Source organism: Anas platyrhynchos, chromosome 1 (genome assembly GCF_047663525.1).
Source record: "Anas platyrhynchos isolate ZD024472 breed Pekin duck chromosome 1, IASCAAS_PekinDuck_T2T, whole genome shotgun sequence".
Lineage (NCBI taxonomy): Eukaryota > Metazoa > Chordata > Aves > Anseriformes > Anatidae > Anas > Anas platyrhynchos.
Window position 1 is genome coordinate 155143764 of NC_092587.1, and position 19220 is coordinate 155162983.

The following is a 19220-nucleotide window of genomic DNA, read 5'->3' on the forward strand; positions in this document are numbered from 1 at the left end:
TCCAGGTGAGGCCTGACCAGGACAGAGTAGAGGGGGAGGATCATCTCTCTTGACCCGCTGGCCACACTCCTTTTAATGCACGCCAGGATTCCATTGGCCCTCTTGGCCATGAGGGCACACTGCTGGCTCATGGTCAAACTGTCATACACCAGGACCCCCGGGTCCTCATCCTCAGAGCTCCTCTCCAGCAGGTCGTTCCCCAGCCTGTACTGATACATGCAGTTGTTCCTTCCCAGGTGCAGGACTCTACACTTGTTCTTATTAAACCTCATTTGATTTCTTCCTACCCATCTTTCCAGCCTGTCCAGGTCTCACTGAATGGCAGCACAACCTTCTGGCATGTCAGCCACTCCTCTCAGCTTTGTGTCATCAGCATACTTGCTGAGGGCAGACACCATTTCCTCATCAAGGTCATCGATGAAGATGTTGAACAAGACTGGACCCAGCACCAACATCCACTGCTCTCCCATCATCTACCCAGTTGGCGATGCCATCATAGAAGGCAACAAGGTTGTTCAAGCACGACTTCCCCTTGGTGAATCCATGCTGACTACTCCTCATAACCTTCTCTTCCAATTGCTTGGAGATGGCATCCAGAACAAGCTGTTCCAACACCTTTCCAGGGACAGAGGTGAGACTGACTGGCCTGTAGTTTCCCGGATCCTCCTTCTTGCCCTTCTTGAAGACCGGAGTGACATTGGCTATCCTCACATCTTCAGGCACCTCTCCTGTTCTCCAGGACCTTTCAAAGACAATAGAGAGCGGTTCAGCAATCACCTCTGCCAACTCCCTTAGCACACATGGATGCATCCCATCGAGACCCATGGATTTGTGTGTGTTGAACCCACTCAGACGCTCCCAAACCACTCCCTTGTCAACAAGGGGGAATATCTCCACTTCCCAGACTCCTTCTCCTCCCTCCAGTGTCAAGGAGTCCTGGGGGGGGAATCCTTGAAGCACAGACTGAAGCAAAGAAAGCATTCAGTATCTCCACCTTCTCAGCTTCTCCCGTTACCAGGACACCCACCTCATTCAGCAAGGGACAGCATTTCATAAACCTTCCTCTTCCTTTTGATCTTACTGATGAGCTCCTTGCTCACCCACGCAGGTTTCCTGCCCCCCTTCCCTGATTTCCTACTCTTAGGGATGCACCGATCCTGAGCTTGGAAGAAGTGCTGTTTAAATGTAGCCCAGCTCTCACATGCACCCTTGCCTTCTAGCAACCTAGCCCATGAGATACTCCCAAGCAGGTCCCAGAAGAGGTCAAAGTTGGCTCTCTGAAAGTCCAGGGTTGCAATCCTGCTTTTAGCTTTACTTCTTCCACCAAGTTCCATCTTGAACTCTACCGCCTCATGGTCGCTGCATCCCAAGCTGCCCCCAACCTTCACATCCCTTAAAAGCCCATCCCTGTTGGTAAGAACAAGGTCCAGGAGCACGCCCCTCCTCGTCAGCTCCTCCACCACCTGCGTCAGAAAATTGTCTTCAATGCATTGTAGGAACCGTTTGGACTGTGTGTGCCTGGCTGAGTTGCTTACCCAACAGATGTCAGGAAAACTGAAGTCTCCCATGAGAACCAGCACCCGTGATTGTGAGGCTACTAGCAGCTGCTTGTAGAAGGCCTCATCGGCCTCCTCCTCCTGATCTGGTGACCTGTACTAGACCCCCACAACAGTGTCCCCCATATCACGTCACCCCTTGATTCTTACCCACAAGCTCTCCACTTGTCCTTCACCCTCCCCCAGGTGGAGCTGGGTACACTCTAATTGCTCCCTCACATAAAGGGCAACCCCAATCCCTCGCTTCCCCAGCCTGTCTTTCCTAAAGAGGACATAGCCCTCCATGACAGCGTTCCAGTCACGCGAGCTGTCCCACCACATCTCTGTGATTGCAATGAGATTGTGGCCCTGTGACCGAACACAGATCTCGAGCTCATCCTGTTTATTTCCCATGCTCCGCACAGGCACTTTCTGGAAAGCAGCAGGCGCAGTTACCCCTGGAGGGATGCAAGAAGAAAAAAAATCTGGACAGGGTATTGGGATCATTACATTCTCTGAGAAGCCCTCGGATGATCCTATGGGACAACTCAGAGGTTTTTCCCTACTATCTTCAACAGTGACAATTTCAACTAGCCCTCCTCTGTCACTTTTAGCTCACCTCCCTTGTCAAACCTAGTTTAAAGCCCTGGTAATTCGCCTAGAGAGCTTTCTCCCCAACACACTTGTTACCCACTTGCCGAGTTGAAGTCGGTCAGCAGCCCACATACCCAGCTTCTCAAAGGGCTGCCCAAGATTGAAATACCCAAATCCTTGGTCCAGACACCACCCCCTCAGCCAGTCGTTCACCTGTACCATTCTCCTTCTTCTTTCTGGGTCTTGGTCACCCAGAGGGAGGACAGAGGAGAACACTACCCGTGCCCCTGATCCTTTCAACAACCTTCCCAGGGATGCAAAGTCCTTTTTAATATTCCTCATTTTTCTAGTTGCAGCTTCCCAGGATTCAGACTGAATGACAAGAAGAGGATAGTAATTCTCTGGTTTAATGAGCTGTGGCAGAGCCTTCCTAATGTCTCTGACATGTGCCCCAGGAAGACAGAACACCCCTCTAGATAGGTTGTCTGGGAAACAAATTGGAGCCTCAGTGCCCCTAAGCAAGGAATCTCCGATCACTAAAACTCTCCGTTCTTTTTTTGTGGCACTGGTTGTGAGGCAGTGCTCCGCCCAGCCTCGATCCCTGTGTTCATTACTTCCCCCAATCTTGACACGCTTTGCAGGGTTGCTTCCCAGGTTCAGACTATTATCCAGACCCTCAACCTCATCCTTTTCCCACCTGAGAAGGGAGTCACCTACAACAATTGCCCTTCTATCTTTCTTGGTGGAGGCAGTCTTGAGGCATGGAGTCTACTTCCTCTCCCTAGGCATCCTCCTACTACCTCATCCTTACTCACCGGTCTCTCAAGCTCCAGGGCCTCAAACCAGTTGTGTAAGGGCACCTGGAAGGTGGGGCCGGCAGGGGGGGCATTGCTTGCAAGGTCAAGGAGGGACCTGCTTCCATTCCTCCTCAACTCCCAGGTCCCCTCCCTCTGCCCAACTCCGACAGGGCAGGGGGTCCACCCCCATTTGGGGTGTCTCAGCCCAATACCTCTCCTTCAGGCCTGGCAGGGAGTTGCTCCACCAGTCTATCTCCCGCTCACACTCCCTGATGGCATTCAACCTCTCCACCTTCTCCTTGAGCTCTGCCACCAGGTGGACCAGGTCAACCACCTGCTCACACCTCACACACACACAGTACCTCCGCCTCCCTCAGATGGCAGCAACAGGCTCAGACACTGCCTGCATCCAGAGACCTGAACTGCCTCATTTTTGAGCAGGCACTCAATCTGGGTCACCACAGACTTTCTAGAAAGAGCCTTCTGTCTAGTGCAGACCATGGCGGCTTAGCTACAGGCATACAGCTGGTAGACGAGCTGTTCTGCTAAGCAGGGCCAGACGCTCTGCCCTGCCTGCATGAACTGCCGTGCCCCACCCTTCTGATGCACCACGCCCTGCTTACCCGTCTGGGTCACCGTGCTTCTTAGGGGCTGCTTTTGAATGTCCAGGTAGAGGAGGGCGCTGCTGGCTCCGCCTATGGCTCGTCAGCCTCCCTTGTGAGGGCTGCTAGGTCCTGGCGGCTCCCTTGGCTACCTTGAGTGGCCTTGATGACAGAAAGAAAGCCCTGCCTGTCCCGATCTCCCGCTCCGCTGCAGAACACGTCTGCCCCAGAGCCAACCGCCTTGGCAAGTAAGATATTTAAGATATATTTTATATCTTAAATATAATATATTAAATATTATAATATAATATCAAAATAACATAATATTAATAAAATATTAATATAATAATATAATAATATAATTTTATATATCTTAAATATTTATATATTTTATGTAAGATATATTATATAGTAAGATATTTTAGATTATATATGTGTGTGTGTGTGTGTGTACAGCAAAGTACACAGCTTTTTGCCCCATTACCTCTTTTCTTCTGTCTGCCCCTGACATGTTTCTTTTTACTGTTTTAATATTAATGAGCCTTCTTAAAAGTAAGGCAATTTACTCTCCAAATTATTGGTTTTATCACTATTAGTCTCAGGTTCTAAATGTTCACACAGCATGTGATACGGAGGTTAGATCAAAAATTGATATGAATTCAATTTAAACTCCTGGACAGGGAGTGAAGGATGTTTTGAATCTATTACATCCAACTTGTTTGTACTTTTCTGTTTTATTACATTTCTTCAAAGAAAATCTTCAGATTTTATCTCTATTTGGGAATATATTTTTATGGATTATTTATGTGTGTGCTTATAACGCTTCAACATATAACTCCAAAATATTTGGGTATAGGTGACCTGTAATTTTTGCTCACTTACAGTTCTGGAGGACTTCATTCTTGAAAAAAGTCTGAACTTTGTCATTCAATCTCTAGAGAAAATAATAAAAGCTACGTGGATCATTTCAGATTTCAACATCATTTGGGGTGATCTACAATGAGCAAACTGTACATGAAAATAATAAATGAACATTTTATTTTATCTGACGTAATAATGAATCTTATTCTTAAAATGAACCCTTTTGCTGCAAGAAATAGTTCAAAGGTTAAAGAGGAGCATTTAGGAGAACTGGAATTTCACTGACAAAGAAGATGCACTGTACTTAAAACTGAGTATATTACTTGAGGCTCCATAAACACAATGCAACTTGAAATATATGTCTGTGTTCTGGCTATACTACAAGTCCCAAAATCACAAAGGCAGAAAGCCCAACAGCAAGAAAATGTGACTTGTAGATTATTTCCCATGGCAAGTAACCTCCTACAGACCTGTGAAAGAATGGCTGCACATTTAATATCTTGCTGCCTTCCACAGGCATTTCAAGTCTGTGATTTTGAAGTTCTGGGATTTCTGGGTACTGCTGTACTTACCAGGTGTTTTTGCTGGCATTTCATGACTCCCTCTTGGACTTGTCATATTTATCAGCTGACACTCATCATCTTGCACTGCATGTTCTTGAAGCCAGGGAACATAAACATCACTGGAAAGCAATTTCTAATATTATTTCAGACACTCAACTCTGCTACTTCCAGAGTTCATCCGTTCTAAACTGTTTCCTTAATCTACTCCTCCTGCAAAGACAAATTGTCTGTTTCTTTTCAAATAACCTTCAGATTCCAGGGTGAGAAAACCAGTAAACTACTGAAGCAAAAAGACTGTTAGACTGGAAATACTTTGCAAGTAATGAGTCATTATTTAATTGCAGCTGTGCTACGGTAGATTTTAAACAGCGAACACCACCACCCTGTGTTGTGGTTCTGTCTGCAAACTTTTAATGTTTGCATAGAAGAAATCTTGGTTGCATAAAAGACTATTTGAGCTATATTGCATGTTAATAAAACTTCTGTAAATGCAAAAACATTGTTCAGAGTACAAACTCTGGAAGTGTTAATAATGAATCAAAGTCTCTTGCACCATTTTCATTAAATGCCAAATCTCTGCTTCTAACTCCTTGGTTATATGTTTTTCTTAGTTGTTTATGAGATGAATTATCTTTCCAGTTTTGATGTGGTGATCATAAAAGACCATTCCCATATTTGGATGCCTTCCCAGAGTTGCATTATACTGAGATAGTGTAGCTCAATTTTTATATACTTACATGGGCCAAATAATGGGTTGATGAAAATTTCTAGAAAGAAAGAGAAACAAAACAACACAACAAAATAAAACAACATTAAAAAACATATATGTTGAGCAGTATATATTTTTAATAATTATTTCAGTAAAATCATGGAAAGAAAAAGAAAAGTTAATTCATGCTGTAAAATTCATGTTAAGATTACCTAAATACTTGTACATGTGTTAATGACATTAAAAACAAACAAACACACCCCCTGATTTTCAATTGTATAACAGCTAAAAGGATGTCTATTCATAGAAAAAAAAAAAAGAAAAAAAAAAAGACTAAACACCTTATTAGGGAGACAGTCATAAAAAGCTTGATGCTATGTTTATTTGAAATATAAATTTCTGTTATGATGTTTTTGTATAATTTCAATAAAAGTCATTCCAATAGTCAGCTGGTCAAGAGGTCCTGCCATAAGCTTTTAAACTAGTTTAATATAGATTGTCACTTCCCCCCTTTAATTTTTTTCATTACCTATTTTTTTTTCTCAAACGAGATTTAAACTGCCTCTATGGTCATAACATTTTTACATGTCATTTTCAAAGATTAGGCTCAATTAGAAGTGATTTATAACTCCTTCCTTGTCTTCATCTTTCTCTTCCAACTTTCCTAGCAGCACAATGCAGCATCAAAATGACAACAGTTCTTTCAAAATAGTTCTGTGAACTATAGCAGAGCAATATGACATTTCTTTGTAAATAGTTTCCGTAGCCAGGTCTGATTATGGACCAGTGAGTTAATACTTTATATATACTGAGAAATATTTTTTTAGCTCATGGTAAACTATGGCAACAGTCCCGGAGCATGGTGCAGATCATTAAAATTCCTGCTAATGCAGTATTGTACTAGTATCTACTGAAGAGTGAGGGCTTAATGCTAACTGCTATACACTGAGTTTGGAATCCATTATTTTTTTTTAAGAATGAAAATAAAGTCTCAAAATAATCTTAATCTTAAATCTTAAATGATATAGGCATAAACAGGAACTTCTTTCCATTATTATTGCAATGGTGAGAAATTAATTTTTTTTTTCTGTATAAATACTAAAAAAATCCAGAAAATATGAGAACAAGAAACTAACTGAAGTGCTTTGGCAGCTGCTATTTGTTAAACTAATAATACTAGGTTTAAAAGAATGGCTACTTCATTGAGGAGGAGAAGGTTGGACTAGAACACAATTATTTTTTATCAGAGCACATTACATCAAGTTTACTGATATAGGTATTGTTGTAAATTGCCCCCTTAATTAATTTTCAGAGAGCATTGCATTAATAATAGAAAGGAATTTATTGAGTAAGCAACAGCAAGCAAAACAGCGCTGGGCAGCCGGGGAGTCTCGGCTCCACCAACGGCACGCACCTCACCCCCGCCAGGGTCCCTTTTTATATCTTGGTATTTCCGGGATTACACAGCACATCCTGGTATATTCTGCGACTACGCGCACTGTTGCTAGGGGGTCGTCTCTGTTCCTCTGGTGGTCGTGAAGATGAAGGCCGTAGTCTTCCTCGGCGTTGTGGTTCAACTTTTTTTTTTTATTTGGTCATGTTGGCCCAGCGTGAGACAGGAAAGCAGGATGTTGATACACTAGTTTAGCAACTTATCAGGAGATGGTTACACGAGCTTTGCAGCAGGGTCTTTGAACAAAAGAGGCAACTGAGATGCAGACGGAGAGAAGGGGAGGGGGTTCTCTTTTTTGTTACATTAAGCAAAAGAATTTTCATAGTGTCTAGCTAAGTATTATACAGCTCCTTATTTCAGCAGGGAGCTTTTGCAACTCCCACTTCTCAAACGGATCTCCTTGTTTTTATAATACAAAAGACAATGTACAAACATTTATTGTGTATTACAGGTATGACATTCATGAAGTTAGTCCTTTTTAAATCGTTCCTTACTTGACAGAAGTCATATGGGTATTTTCCACTTTCACACCCCTAGCAAACATTTAATTGAGAAATTTTCACTGCAGAAATGCCACTAGAAATTCTTGACACAGTCTGTCCAGTCTGTCTATATTATCAGTGTATTAGAAAACTTTTTGGCCCACAGTTGTTGATTGCATTGTAACGCAGATTACCTTTCACTCCTGCCACGTTACATTCCACCACCATCCATTCCCTGTTTATTTTCTGACTGAGAGTTTAATTAAACCTGGAGCTCTGATGAACTGGAGTTCCCATTCCAACTTAAAGTATACTCAAAGAGTCTATGTAAAACTCCTGAAAGAACTTTTTATTTTTGTGTGTGTGTGTGTGTGTGTTTCTTTCCTAGTTTTTTTTTTTTTTTACAGTAGTTCTTCAGAACTGTGTCTTCTAGATGTTAATATTTTCTTCAGACACAGAAACGACTGAATAAAGAGGATACCCCTCAGATTTGTGTCCAAAGGAGTGTTTGGATACCAGCCAAAAACCAGTCTTTAGATATAAAACCTCTTAATTCTTTTTCTTCATTTTCTTCTGCGGTTGCATATAGTTGTTTAGTTGTTATTCACTTTGGCTAGTGTACCATTATATTCATCCATTGCTTCTGATACTTAATTGACATATTACATTTACATCTCTTAATGAAATAAGTCTTGTATATTAATCTCTCTTCCTTTTCCCTGTTGATGATGTGCACTAAAAAAAAATGGGGAATTCTACCGCTTAGGTAATGGAAAACACAACAAAGCACTATAAACATATCCTTTCAAAAATAACAAGTTTGAGTATCCTAATTTTACATCTTGTGTCTGTTTTGGAAATTGTTTTCTTTCCAGTGATTGCAGATATTTAAAATGCACATTGCTATTTTCATTTTTAATTGTATGCCAAAAGAGCTAGTATGTCTTTAATGAAACAATGCACAAAAAATACAAAGCAATATTTGGCAAATACTGTCATCTTAATTCACTTTTTTAGACATTTCTCAATATTGCTCATTAAGTTTATTATCACAAATGAAGTTTATACAATCCCTGTTTGCTATGCAGTGGTGACTCACACATAATAGAGTAAGAAATTTCTAATAGTGATGCAATCCCACAGGAACTATCTTTTTACTTCTGAAGTAATGCAAATAATATTCTGTGTTACATTAAATTAGCACGAAGCTGATAAAGGATAAAAACTATCAGCTGTATCATTCTCAATTTTGCTGTTCACTGGTAGTGCTAGCAGCTGCAGCAGCACATTCTGAATGATAAACCTGATGAACAAGTCTTTTAATAGAAGCTCTATATGTAACAATTGTCATATCATGCTAGAGGACCAAAAAAAAACCCTATAATAATCCAGTAAGTCACTTATGTGTTCATCTTGATTAAATGAAATGCTAAATATGGCAAGACTGACAACCTTTAAAAAAGATCTGTTATAAGTCATGGCTGTTATAAGTCTTTGTTACAAGTCTTTATTTTAAGTCTTCGGTTGTTTTTTTGTAGAACTAATTATTTTGGGATATTTCTGCATAAAATACATAGACTTGTGAGTTGGTGTTTTTGTTGTTGTTGTTGCTTGGTTTATTTGTTTTAATGTTGTTTTTGTTTTTAATTACAATTATATACCTATTTTCCTAATAGGTGAAAACTAAACTGTGGGAGTTACACTAAAGTTCATTCTTAGTTGAAGAAAATAAGTAATGCGTATGGATCACAACTCAGGGTCTATGTTGTGAGAAGGTAGCATCTATACTACAACTAAATAAATTTATATATGTTGACACCCACTTATTCTTGACTAATCAGCAAGCCACATATATTGTTCATGTAGGCCTTTTCTTTACAGATATTAACTTTAATATCCACCTATATTAAGTACTGTTCTTCCCAGGTTTCCCAACTATTTTGAGTAGGAATAAATTAGATTGTCCTTTCATGGGCTAGTTCTTTGAACTTTTTACCAGCTACACCTTCTGGCATTTATATGTTCAGGTCCTAGCTCTTTCCTATCCGTTCTCTGTTAAACCAATTTCACAGTGTACATGGAGGAATTATTTTCCCAATATTCCAAATCAAGCAAGAAATCATAAATAAGCACTCCTTTCCTTAACTATCTTTCTGAGTTGATAGTGTAAGTTTATTCAAGCATGCTTGCTTAAAAGTAAGTTATGTACCTTCCAGATTATTTTATTCTAAGACATTTTATAAGGTCTAAATCCTTTCCTTCTTTTCACCGCCCTCCATGTTCACTGTATCTCTCTGCTTTGCTGATGACACTTTCCTTGATCTTTGCAAAGAATAAACCTATTTAGGAACTTCTGTCTTGAACCACCATAATTGTAGATTGCCTCCAGTATCTAGGGACTAGCATATTCCTGTTTTACATTCCTAGCTGACAAGAGAATTACATAAAATTAACATGATGGAGAGATTAAGATTATCAAATAAATCCCTCTTGGGTTTAACTCATATTATGAAATGCTTTTTTTTTTTATTTCTAGTCACTTTATTTAAAACTCAAAACTGCATCTTTTAAACACTTTACATATTTGTTCTAAAAAAAAAAAAAAGTGTTGAATTTACAAAAGCAAGAGCTCAAGAGGATAGAAATTTTGAGAATTAAAACTGTCTGTGATATATAATATTGTCCTCTGCATTTACATGGATGTATGTAGTTTAACACCTGGATCATACAGGGAGCCTTATTCAGAAAATACACTGCTCACTAAGATGCTTAAAGTGAAATGCAGGAATTTAAAAGTCGAATACAATGCCTAAATTCCAGTCCCAAAACCCACTAAAAATCCCCAAATCCTCACCAACAGGTGAACAGATCTTGACGTTATTTGGAGAAGTGTACTGAGAATGTACATGGCAAAGATTTAGTCATTGCTTCTAAGTATTGTATGCAGTGACTGTCCACTATAAAATATGTAGCAACCCTGGGAGCAGAAGTAAGATGCTCAGTGAGAATTAGTTGTTTTCTGTATTAGGAGTGTATTCTGTACTCATAAGTCATAGAATCATTGAATGGTTTGGGCTGGAAGGGACCTTAAAGATCATCTAATTCCAACCCCTCTGCCATGGGCAGGGCCACATTCAACTAAATCAGGTTCAAAGCCCGATCCAACCTGGCCTTAAATACTTCCAGGGAGGGGACATCCACAACTACTCTGGGCAACCTGTTCCACTGCCTCACCACCCTCTGAGTAATTCTTCCTGATGTCTAATCTAAATCTACCCTCTTTTAATTTAATTACATTCCCCTTTGTTCTATCACTACACTCCCTTACAAAGTGTCCTTCCCCAGCTTTCCTGTAGGCCTCCTTCAGGTACTGGAAACTTGTTATAAGGTCTCCCTGGAGCCTTCTGTTCTCCAGGCTGAACAATCCCACCTCTCCCAGCCTGTCTTTGTAGCAGAGATACTCCATCCCTTTACCTTCGTGGCCCAAATTTTGCATCCCTAACTCTACTATGGCTTCACCTGGCAGTAGTAGAGAGGGTAGATGGTAAGAAATAAATGTGAAATTTGGAAGAAAGATTAATTTTTTCGAACATCTTGAATTACTTCTCCAATCTTATATAGAAGTTGGTAACTATCTTTTGATCCTTTTTTGTTGGCCATATTTTCAAGAAAATTATTGAATTAGGCTTTAAATTCATTTTTAGAAAGATGTTTATGCAAGCACTGTGGGAAAGCATTTACAAAGGTTTCACCATACTTTGCACTTTGTCAGCTATCGCAGCCATTTTAATATAGTACAACTGCAACAGCAACAAAATTTCCAAGGAACCCTTATGTCTATTTGATAATTGATCTTACTCTCACGATTGTTCAGGGTGTGTCCCAATACTTTGTTTACTACTTCTTCAAGACTTTTTATGAAAATAGAAGAATTTATTTCCTGAAAAAATCAATTCTATGGTAGTTTTACCATTATTCTATCAAAAGGACTATTATAATATGCCTTAAAATGCTGAACTAAAGAATACTGGTCAGTATTACTGTCTGTTGATGTGGAATATGAAAGAGGAACTCTAATGAGTTGTAAGAACTGAGGTTGTATTTCTGCCTCCTTGTGCTGAGCAGTAGGATCAGTTTCTGTTGCAGAAAATAAATAAATAAATAAATAAATAAATAAGCATAATCTAATGGTGCAGACACTGTTCTTTCCATAGGTGGATGAAAGCCTGGGATCAAATCTCACATGGATAGACATTGTCTTTCTTCAAAAAGAAGCTCTGAACGTTATCTGTTTTAGTTAATTGATTTTAAGCTTAGTGCATGAATCTTTCTCTCACACATAGGTAAGGATAGAGTCAATATACAACAAATGATACGATTTTATTTAGCTTAAAGCTAAACATTTAACCACAGTTCAGAAAATGCACATGCAAGTGCTACACAGGTGAAGAAGTTTCATTGATGCCATCAATTTTTTTGACTTTGTTTAAAAAAAATAATTTAATTGAATCTTTTGTGAAGCATGAAAGACAGAGCACTATAGATCTTAGAATACCTTTATTTTTTCTTGCCAATGAATCTTGCCAAAATTGTTAACTTTGAAAGTGACCTTTGCCATGTTGGTAGCCCTCCATTGGGCTCTTTCCAGCATATCCTGTACTGGAGGGGGAAAGGACACAATGATCCAGGTGCAGCCTTACCAATGCTGAGCAGAGTAGAAGGATCACCTCTCTTGACCTGTTGGTGATACTTTGCCTAAAGCAGCCAAGAATACTGTTAGCCTTCTTTGCAAGAAAACCACATTGATTATTCACATTCAACTTAGTGTCTACCGGGACTGCTATTTTTTTTTTTTTTTTGCTTTCCAGCTGTGTGTTCCTCAGCCTGGTGCCTGGGGTTTTTCCTCCCCCAGTGTAGGACTTTTCCTATTGAACTTTGTGAGATTCTTGTGAGCCCACCTCTCTACCCTGAAGAGATTTCTCTGAATGGATTCACCAGAGCCTAGAGCTCTGGTGAATCAGGCATTCCCCCCAGTTTCATGTAATCTACGCATTTGCTGAAGGTATAAAGTATTCCCTGACCTGTCCCTTTTCCAACAAAAATACATCTTACATGCTCCAGCCTTTCAGTCTTCGGGACCTGGAATTCCTGAAGGTTGGTCTTACTGGTAAAAGACAAGGCAAAGAATTCATTCAGTACCTTGGCCTTTTCACTGTCCTGGGTAACCAGGTCTCTCGTTTTGTTCATAAGAGTCCTTGAGAACATGTAAAATAAAATTTTGTAATGTAAAACAAAATTTTGTAAAAAGTAAATTTATATATTCATCTGCCTCTAATTTCAGCATTCTTAGAAGGAGTTCATAAATTTAACCTTCACACCCCAAAACAATTCACATAACTTGTTAAGTCTCTTGACAGTTGTTTAATGGAATGGAGTTATTTAAAAATAAGTCTATGGGATATTTCTCACCTAGTTGATGTGTCTATAAAAATATTTCATCTATTTCCAAAACTAAGTGAACAGTTTGTCAGAAAGTATATCTAATGTACCTGAAATCAGCAAATTTCACATGAAATCCACTGAAATGTGTCTCAATGTAATTTGCAAGATTTAAAAATAGTTTTTCTTTTTTATTATTATTTTATTTTATTTCATTATTTTATTATTATTTTTATTATTATTATTTCATAATTCTATTATTTATTTGTTTTATTATTTTTTCATCTTTCATTTTATTATTTTTATTATTTCATTCTCTTCTGCTCATATAGCTTGACAGTCATTGAGTAATTTATCATCCACTCAGTCTATATATATATATTAAAAAAAAAAAAAAAAGTGTATTTGAATGGTTTAGATTAGATAGACGCCATGCATCTGATTACATATAGAATAACCAAGTGGTGACATGTGGTTGTGACTTTGATTGATTTAAGTGAAGTGAATACTTTCATTGATCAGTCAGACTGAATAATGCTCATACACTTCAGTGACTAAAATCAGTGTTCCCAGAACAGCACCATGTGATTTCATTCTCCAAAACAGACTAGCAAAATGCTCCACTGTTCTTATACCTGACAACTTTATTTTCACATGTTCAATTTAGTAAAGCTCAAAAGAAATTCCTAAAGTTTTCTGTCTCATAAAATGTTAACCAGATCTCTTACCAAGAAAACTGTTCCACTGTAATGTTCCAAAAATAATGGAAAATAAAATGGACAAGAAAACCACAAGTGACTTGGATAAACAACGATATTTGCTTGAGATTGCTTATAGGCATACAAGGTACAAGAAGTTTTATGCTCATTTAAAATAAATGTTTATTGTTGTAACAAGCAAGAAACTACCTTTAACTTAATGCCTAAACCTGATCTTAAAGTGTTCTGAAGTACAGTTTACTTCAGGACTTTAAACTGTATAACTGTATTCAGAAAACACTTCAAATAAAATCATTTATTAGTAAGAAAGGCTTCTAGGAGGGAAAGTTCACCAGGTGCCAGTCCAAGTGTGTTAAAGCATGTGTTTGAGAACAAGTAAAACTGTAATGCAAAAAAAAAAAAAAAAAGTCTATAAATACTAAAAATTGATGGGCATATGCTAGGAATAAATACTAGACACAGCTCTTCTGAATTTGCTACATGATTCTCAATGATATAAGGATGAAATTGTTATAACTAAAAACCCTGATCATGACTAAACTACTGATTTAATTAATTATTTATCAAATATTTATTAACATTTTCACTAAATACCTGTTGTTTTCCTTTTCTGTTTTTTTCTCGTTTCAGTCTTCTGCCGATGAACACTTCTCTTTTTCATGGTGTAACATAACAAGAAGCATCAATTACAGTAACATGATCAATACGAACCCAAAATCATCAATTCCATGAGCATCAATTCCATGAGCAGCTGAAAAGCCCCAGTAGTACTGGGATGGTATAACAAGAAGGTGCTTAACTGTTACAGAAACTGTTCTCTTCTATGGTGCCTTCTCTTAACTTGTCTGATCTTAAATTTTATCAATCATTCTTATTAACCATACAATTTTTTTTTTTTTTTCATATTATAAGACCTTTACAAATGTCCTGCAAGTTCTGCCATTTTGTTGACGAGGTTTCATTCAAAATGTGGAGAGAGCCATTTCTTTCATTCCTCTTCTGTTAAGATAACCTAACCCTATTACATCGGTATTTAAAAGTATGCTGAGTGCACATGTTGTATCCAAAGGACAGTGTCTGTTCATGAAAGCTCAATATAGGGTCTTAATTCAAAACCTATTAAAACAGAGAAATCACTGGGAAACAAAAAGTACTGATTCCAGTGTCCATGGAAAAAGTCAGTAAATGCAAAAAAAAAAAAAAGTGTTCATTAACATACTGCTGTATACAACATTAAGGTACATTCATCACAGTGAATGCAAGTAATGGACAATAGAAACCCATAACAATGTACTTAGCAGTGATCGGAGTTCTCACAGTGTAACTGGGGTTCAGGGAGCAATTTGACAAAGAAGGTCATACAGCAGATGATTATCAGCTTGCTTTTGCAAGCACAAAGGGATGTTTGACAGAAAGTGCATGGCAGATTGTGTCAGGAGGAAAGATTCTCTCCTGCTAATAGAAGGAACCAAAATGAGAGATAGCAGGGAAGGTGGGGCAACAGAATACTTTAAAGAGGGTTAATGTTATATTAAATTAGGGGAGTCAGAGACCAGACTGCGGAACAACAGAAAACAAATTCTGAGTGATAAAACAGACGGTAATATTGGTGGCAATATATCTGATCTCAAAGGAAAGAGAAAAAACATGCAGTTCTTAAGACAGAAAGTGGCTGCAACATCATAGAGAGCTTTAGATCTGATGCACTGATTTCCTCACACATTTTTTAAAAGAACTAAAAGACAATTGCATCATATTGCATCAGTAGGGAACTGATATGAAGAATAATAAATTTAATAAAATAAAACAACAAGTTCTTTATTCTGGGAGCAAAAGATTCAATTAAGGATTTAAAAGTTCTCTACAGGCCTGACATTTAAGACTGCAGGTTTTGTTAAGTAGTTAATTTACATGGAGACCTCAGATCCTAGACACTGTGCAGGGAGCTGCCTGGTAAGAATGATGAGTGTAGAGGTAAATCAGAAATCCTAGTCTCTTGTTGTGCTGTAGGGATGTCTGTGCATGTGTGTGAGTGCATTTTTCAGCTGTTCATGAACCACAGATGATAGGTATGTTTTGGGTCCTACCTTTCCTAAACAGCCTGTGGTGATTGCAGACCTCTTCATTCGTTTGTGACAGTGAAGTGGATAGGATGAGTGGTCAGTAAAGGTTCCCTACCTTTGCAGACCAAGAGAGTACAAATTCACACCTCTTCAGATCCAAGAGGCTGTCTTCATCAACCTAATTTTCAAGCTACCAGCACTTCTAAGACCAGGGATCCTGTGCATTTTTTTGATCTGAAGTGGTGTTCCTGCAGGCAGCTGCTGTTAGAGCAAGAGGCACTGAGATTGAAAAAATAAAAGTAGATTTTGTTTTTGGCTGGTTACATTTCCAGCTGGATCAGTAAGTTGATCTGACTCACTACAGAGGTTAGTTGAAACTGAAATACAGGAGGCAGCAGGAATGTAAAACTGTAAGTGTAGAATTGTCTATAAAAAAAGTATAAGTGTTTGCACTGTCAGTATAGGACTGTTCCACATGGGCTTGGGGCGCTCAGGAAGTCACAGTGGGGACAGGGAGAGATCAGATTACATGCTATCCCATTGAACAAGTAGGAAAAGCAAAAGAAAAACAAGCAAATAAGGTAAATAGTAAAAGAGAAAAAAGAAAAAAAAAAGTTGAAATATTTTAAATATTTTAAAATAAATATATTTTTTATGTTTTTTGAAAAATAGCAGAACTGCATGAAGGACAGATTGCCAGTTGGGATATGTGGGATGTGGACGTGGAGGATAGATGGTCAGTTACTGGGAACAAATGGTACAGCTGCAAATAGTCAGCCATAGAAGATAGTGTCACACAGCTTGAAGTGTTTCAGTAAGAAAGATTTACAGAGGAAAAAAAAAAAAAAAAAAAAAAAAGATATTTTTGTATTTGTTCATCAGAAATTGAAAAATATCTTCAGGAATACATGCCTTTCCTTTTATGACAGTATTACTCATCTAACTGGCTAAGGAAAGCCAGTAGGTGCAACCTTTTTGGATTTTGACAAATTTTTCAGTCCTGTCCTGTCCTGTCCGTAGTATCTGTCCTGGTTTTGACTAGGATATAGTTAATTTTCCTCTTAGTAGCCGGTGGGGTGCTGTGTTTGGGATTTAGGATGAGAATAACGTTGATAACATGCTGATGTTTTCGTTATTGCAGGGCAGTGCTCACAGTAGGCCAAGGACTTTTCAGCTTTTCACACTGTCCTGCCAGCAGCTGGGGGTGCAGCAGAAGCTGGGAGGGAACAGACCCAGAACAACTGACTGGCCAAAGGGATATTCCATACCATCTGACATCATGCTAAACAATTAATATGGGGTGGCTGGCCAGGGTGGGGGGACTGGCTGCTTGGGAATAGGCTGGGCATCGGTCAGCAGATGCTGAGCAATTGCATTGTGCATCACTTGTTTTCTACACATTAGTAGTAGTACTACTATTATCATTATTATTATTTTCCTTTCTTTATTGTCCTAATAAACTGTCCTTATTGCAACCCATAGCCTTTCACTTTTTTTCAGTTCTCTCCCCCATCCCACAGAGGGTGAAGGTGTGAGTGAACAGCTGTGTGGTGCTTAGCTGTCAGCCAGATTAAAACACAGTAGTATCCTTCTGGACAAAATGTCCAGTTTACAGCTGGACGAGTACATAATACAATGCATGAACATTTGTCTGATGGGTTGGGCTTAAAGGGTTATAGTAAATGGGGTTACATCAGGCAGGTGACCAGGCATTTGTGGGGTTCCCCATGGTTTAATTTTAAGGCCAGTTCTCTTTAATGCTTTTATAAATGATCTGAATGCAGGACTCATGGATATGTATTAAGTCTGCAGATGATACTAAATTAGGAGGAGCTGTTTACTCCATCAAGGATAAAGAGGCCTTACAGAGACATCGTGAAAAAATAGAGAACTGGACAATCATGAAGCATAAGAAATTTAACAAGAGCAGGTTCTGGGTTCTGCACATGGGACAGAGCAATCCTGAATATATAAATTGAGGGATGGGATGTTGAAGAGCAGCCCCACAAAAAGATATCGGGGTGCTTATTCAATGACAAGATGAATGTGACCCAACAACGTGACCATGATTCCAAACGGGTTAACCATATACCAGGGTGCATCAGTCACAGCACTGCTAGCTGGCTGAAGGAAGTGATTGTCTCACTCTACTCTGTGCTCTTGAGCTCCACAATACAAGGAATATAAGGAATATAAGGAATGTCCAATGGAGGGCTATGAAGATGGTGAAGGGTCTAGAGGGGAAGATCACCCTCCTCATACATTGAGGAGTGGCTGAATTCACCTGATTTTTTCAGCCTAGAGAATAAGAGACTGAGAGGAGACCTTGTGGTAGCCTACAGCTTCCTCACAAGGAGTGCAGTGGAAGACACTGATATGTTCTCTCTGGTGACCAGCAATAAGATACAAGAACAGCACAAACAAGTGTCAGTGTCAGGGCAGGTTCAGACTAGATATTAGGAAACTGTTCCTCACTGAGAGAGTGATAGGGCACTGGAAGAGGCTCCCTCAGGAAGCAGCCTTGGCACCTGGCCTGCCAGAGCTCAAGAAATATTTGGACAATGGTCTTAGGTGTATGGTTTGATTTGTAGGTATTTGTATATGGAGCCAGGTGTTGGACTTGATCATCCGTGTGTGTCCTTTCCAACTCAAGATTTTCTATAACTCTATAATTCTGTGATACAATGCTGATACATCCTGATAGATAAATAAAAGTGAGATAGCAGAGATTCCTTCTTACATTCTAACAGAGATGCACAGAATCAATGTAGTGAAAACTATGAATGTGTAGATACACAAATATGCAGCAATATTTTTACCAGACCTCTTGCTACCTGAGAGCTTTGTGTTATATTACTACTTGAAAAACAATTTTGAGTCACTGTGCTTGATTTGTATATTATATTAAATATTAACATACCAATATTAATTACTAATATTAATTACCAATATTAAATAAATGTTTACTTGTTTCAATGAAGATGTTGAGCTATAGATCTGTCATGTTATAATTTTTACACATAAAATTGAAATTATTTGAGTACACTAGAAACCACTTAGTTTTTAGGAAACATGTGCATTCACATCATTTGAATATATGACAAATTGGAGGTCATTTGAAAAAAAAAAAAAAAAAAGGATTTTTCAGATGTTATATGAAAGGGCAGCTGTCCTGGAAATCCTGACTATAGTATCTGTCTATTTTTGATGTAAGACTTAGTTTATATCCTAACTAATAATCCTTATCTTTTTAATTTGCCACTTGCTTTTAACTTCTGGCTTTGTAATCAGCATGCAAATTTTCTTTCTGAATGACAATTGAAAGAAAAGAAAAAAAAAAATCAACAAAAAGGAAGAAAAGCAAACAAACACTATATACTTCCACTGCTTGCCAATACCCCAT

General features: G+C 38.6%; 1 long non-coding RNA gene across 1 annotated transcript; it reads left to right on the top strand.

Annotated features, from left to right (window-relative positions):
- Positions 1 to 3575: 3575 nt before the first annotated feature.
- Positions 3576 to 17283, top strand: LOC140001477 (uncharacterized). The gene is made up of 3 exons (XR_011806715.1): positions 3576 to 3776; positions 14385 to 14545; positions 16959 to 17283. It is a non-coding gene; the product is annotated as an uncharacterized lncRNA (long non-coding RNA).
- Positions 17284 to 19220: the final 1937 nt, after the last annotated feature.